General features: G+C 33.2%; 1 non-coding gene across 1 annotated transcript; it reads left to right on the top strand.

Annotated features, from left to right (window-relative positions):
- The first annotated feature begins 4,457 nt into the window (after nucleotides 1-4,457).
- On the top strand, nucleotides 4,458-4,586 carry LOC114236296 (small nucleolar RNA SNORA18). Its single transcript, XR_003622264.1, has one exon. It is a non-coding gene; the product is annotated as a small nucleolar RNA SNORA18 (small nucleolar RNA).
- Nucleotides 4,587-5,004: the final 418 nt, after the last annotated feature.

Below are 5,004 nucleotides of genomic sequence, written 5' to 3'. Positions count from 1 at the left end.
GTAAGTTAAATCTAAACAATTTCATATGGATTTTTGTATATTAGCTGACTCATAATACTGAATTATAGAAATGAATTTAATAACATTTTAGTGAAAATATAGCAAGTTCTACAAATAAGAATCAGTGGTTCAATTTTGATTTTAAAAGCCATCAATTGTTGCCTTAGAATTGTTCCAAAATGAAAATAGCTTTACTGGGGGCAGGGGAAATGTGGAAAATTAAAGGGAACGGTTTTAAAATTATTTTAATTTTAAGTAATAGCTGTGTAACAATAGAAATCATCTCTTCTTAACTTCGTAAATGAAAATATAGAACAGTTGCTTTTAGCTTTTTTAGGTAATTTTGGTTTTTTTGAGAAGGAAGTGTTTCCCAGAAATAAAATTATCCTTTTCCTTCCTCCTCTTCAATTCCCCCCGCCCCCCACCTCCTTGCATAATTGTGATTCTCTTGCTGTAAATCTTGGGTGGTTATCTAACTTAGAAGTGACTCATATACCATTTATTAGGAACCATGTATTTTTTTAAATTAATTTTTATTGGAGTATAGTTGATTTACAATGTTGTATTAGTTTCAGGCGTACAGCAAAGTGAATCAGTTATACGTACACATATATCCACTCTTTTTTAGATTCTATTCCCATGTAGGTCACTACAGAGTATCGAGTAGACTTCCCTGTGCTATACTGTAGGTTCTTATTAGTTATCTATTTTATATATAGTAGTGTGTGTATGTCAATCCCAATCTCCCAATTTATCCCTCCCCCCCTTACCCCCTTGGTAACTGTAAGTTTGTTTTCTACACCTGTGACTCTATTTCTATTTTGTAAATAGGTTCATTTGTACCATTTTTTAAAATTCCACATATAAGCCATATCATATGATATTTGTCTTTCTCTGTCTGACTTAACTTCACTCAGTATGACTGTCTCTAGGTCCATCCATGTTGCTGCAAATGGCATTATTTCATTATTTTTTATGGCTAAGTATATAGCCATATATACTCCATTGTATATATCTACCCCATCTTGTTCATCCATTCTTCCATTGATGGACATTTAGGTTGCTTCCATGTCCTGGCTATTGTAAATAGTGCTGCATTGAACGTTGGGGTACATGTATTTTTTTTGAATTATGGTTTTCTCCAGATATATGCCCAGGAGTAAGATTGCTGGATCATGTGGTTTTAGTTTTTTTTTCTGTTTTTAGTTTTTTAAGGAACCTCCATACTGTTCTCCATGATGGCTGTACCAATTTACATTCCCACCAACATTGTAGGAGGGTTCTCTTTTCTCCACACCCTCTCCAGCATTTATTGTTTGTAGATTTTTTGATGATGGCCATTCTAACCAGTGTGAGGTGGTACCTCATTGTAGTAATTATCTACTACAGTGCCACATTTAACTTAGAAGTGGCTCATACACCCATTCATTAGGAACCATGTATTTTTAATGATATACCAAAATTCGAAAGCAAGTTAGGTACCTGAGAACTGTCATAAAAGTTCTTTACTAGATCAATTTCCATTAAATAAAAAAGCCTATAATTTATGTTACAGAGTTAAAATATTTTCTCTGGCAAATGATAGACCAAGAGCAATGATGCTGTCAATTATTAATGAAAGGATGGGAATCAGCCCTTGGTCTCTTCAAGTTGTGTGTGTGTGTATGCATGCACATGTGTGTGTTCACGTGTGTGTGTGATTTTTGTTCGGTCTTTCAGTACCCTTCATTATTCTTTTACATTAGCTAGTGCTAAACTTATTTTTAAAAATGTCAGTGACCTTTAAAACTGGAAAGACTGTGGAGTATTATTTTTTGAAGGGGGTTCAGTAATTTGGGTCAAAAAATGCTTTTTACTTGAGTTTATGGGGGCATCTCCAAATCATTTTATCTTTATTTTACATATGATCAACCATTTGGCAGATCCTTAATTTTGTTTTGGATATCTTAAACGTGATAAACAGATAAATTTAAAAAGAAACTCATTAACAATTAAATATGATCCAAATACTAATACAGACAGTAAGGATTACATTTCACTTCAGGAATAAGAGGAGTGGCAATGGTATAACTTTGCAGTAGTAAAAACATATTTTCTGACTTTTAAGTTTTAGTCATTTCTTTCATGCATTTCTGGGGAAAACTGGAAAAATAAATTGCCTTAAAATGACTTAGGAAGAATGGCCTTGGAAATTGTGACAACACAGTTGTGTGTTGTGTGATATCCATGTGTGATGACCATAATACAACTGGATGTATCATTATAATGTTTCTAAGCATATGAAACAGTAAAAAAAAAAATCTGTACAAGGGGAAACAAACTTTTTTGAAGATAAAGTGAAAATATGTCTTAAGGGCCAAATAAATTTAAAATCCAATCAAATGATATATCTAAGACAGCTGTGAGTGGGGAGATACTGTAAAACTTGAAGTTCAGGTGTTGGAACTTGCCTCTTTTGGGTTATAAAGTCATAGACTTGGAAAGTATAAAGTGTTCAGAGTTCCTCTGAGGGTAAGTGTCAACGGTGCAGTCAGCCTCTTAGCTTGAATTTCTGGTCATTTTGAGAGCTGTAGAACACTGGGAAGTCAACTCCAAGGTTACATTGTGGAGACTGAAATAATTATTTCCTTGGGAGTAAGCATTTGTCAAACACTTAGAAAGTTTTATCATGAAGTAAAAGAGGTATTTATCTCTTTGTATTAATATTTATATAAAAAAGGATTTGTAAAATATCATACCTACAGTATTTAATATTTGGATTATTATAAAAAATAGATTAGCCTTGTGACTTTAATTCTAACTTAATTATTCAAAAATTTAATAATTAATGTAGAACCATGATTTTTTTATGACTAATAATTTATTTATTGGAGTATAATTGCTCTACAATGGTGTGTTAGCTTCTGCATTATAACAAAGTGAATCAGCTATACATATACACACATCCCCATATCTCTTCCCTCTTGTGTCTCCCTCCCACCCTCCCCATCCCACCCCTATAGGTGGTCACAAAGCACTGAGCTGATCTCTGTGTGCTATGCAGCTGCTTCCCACTAGCTAGCTATTTTACATTTGAGAACCATGATTTTAAATTGAGTCTTAGTAAGCTTGTAAACATTATCAGAGTGCTTAATATATAAATGTTTTATTTCTTCACATTATAATTTAAATATATTTGATTTTAACAGGAAGTTAAGTGCTCACTAAGGTCTATCTGTAACACTATTAAAGTATTCAAAATATTAAATATATAAATAAAGTTTCAAATGTTTGAAGATGCTTAAATCTATGGTGAATATAAACATTATCCAGAGCACCATTAAAGGTAATATGGTTTTTAGATTTCTAAATAGGAAATTAAGATTCGTTTAGTTGTTTAAGAATTTAAGAAAGACTTAGGTTTGGAGCTTATAATTTTGTAAATTGAATTTTATTATAGAAACTAAATAGAGGGAATTCCCTGGCAGTCCAGTGGTTAGGACTCCACACTTCTACTTCAGGGGTCCCGGGTTCAATCCCTAGTCGGAACTAAGATCCCGCATTCCATGCGGTGCAGCCAAAAAAAAAAAAAAAAAAGACGAAATTAAATAGAGCACTGAATAGCCTTTTCTGTACTCAAAAACTGTTCTTGAGAACACCAAAAACATGTATTTAGCTGAGAACGTTCCTGGTATTTTCAACAATTGGCATTCAGTTTTGTTGACTAATGAATTCATCCAGAAGTCTTTGGAACTAATGTTGGATATCGCCAATCATTATCATTAATCAAGAACTTCACGTATGGGTCACAGTAGAAAAGAATCCCAATGTGTCCAGGTGTTGGGGAGACAGAAGTTTCTGGTAACTCAAACTGTTTAGGGACTATTACCTGAAAGTAATGACTACTTAGAGTTCAAATCTCTACTGTGTTTTCAGATAAAAAGAAGAAAAAAAAAAAAAAAGGCCTAGAGCTTTTTTCGTGAAAGAAACATTATATGCTAATTCGTATGTGATTTTACATTGGGGAAAAAAAGGAAAGTGTCCAGAAACTATTTATTTGTATTTTATATTTTGCCATTAAAATATTTTATTGTGAAATATATGTACAAAAGAGTATATTAATGTAAGAATGTAACAAAAGGAATAGTAGTAAAATGTATATATACCTAAAAGTAATAGATCTTTGATGTTCTGCTGTTACAACAAAATTTGTATGGTTGTGAATTTCTCTGTCTTATTTGAAATTTATTGTGCTTCTTAGAACTGAGTTTTGGTGTCTTTTAGCAATTCTTGGAAAATGCCAGCCATTATTTGTTTGAAGCGTCCCTCTGCCCCTTTATTTCTACAATCATCTCCTTCTGGAACTCCAAGTTATATATGTTAGACCTTCACACACTATCTTTCACGTCGTTTAACTTAGCTTGTTTTCCATATCTTTGTCAGGACTTCCTATTGGATTGTTTCTTAAGAATTATCTTGTTGAGGTCTATCCTGATGGGGCTTTTTCTGTAAACCTACATTGTTGGAAATGCCTCAGAGTAACTGTGTACTTTCCTTTACTCATAGAACTACCTGTTAGATCTGTGGGAAAGAACTACAAGACAGAGCTGCCAAGTAAACTATGAAAAACCTAACAGTCAAACCTTTTTTTAATCTTAGGTATTGGCATATCCCAATGATCTGTACTGTTCTAGGGTGTGATGGCTTAGGAGTGAATATGATTTGAACCTTATACATTTTTAGAGGATGTCAAATTCAGAACCAGGCAGATCCATCTCCTGACCCTAAACATGGTCCTAAAGTAAATCGCTTGAGGAAATTGGATCCCGAAGGTTACAGGTGGGGAATTTTGAAGTGTGTCCATATTCCATTGGAGATCAAAGAAACCTAACTAAAAGAATTGTGGGCTGACTCACATGACAACTTCTTTTTGAAAGGGCTATTTTATCTTGAAGGTTATGAGTTTGGAGTAACTAAGGTGATTGGCAGTGGAAAGAATCAGAACATGTGAAATTCCTTAAAAAT

The sequence above is a fragment of the Balaenoptera acutorostrata genome, chromosome 21 (assembly GCF_949987535.1).
Source record: "Balaenoptera acutorostrata chromosome 21, mBalAcu1.1, whole genome shotgun sequence".
NCBI lineage: Eukaryota > Metazoa > Chordata > Mammalia > Artiodactyla > Balaenopteridae > Balaenoptera > Balaenoptera acutorostrata.
The sequence above is the reverse complement of the archived record's forward strand: the minus strand, read 5'-3'. Positions and strand labels throughout refer to the sequence as shown.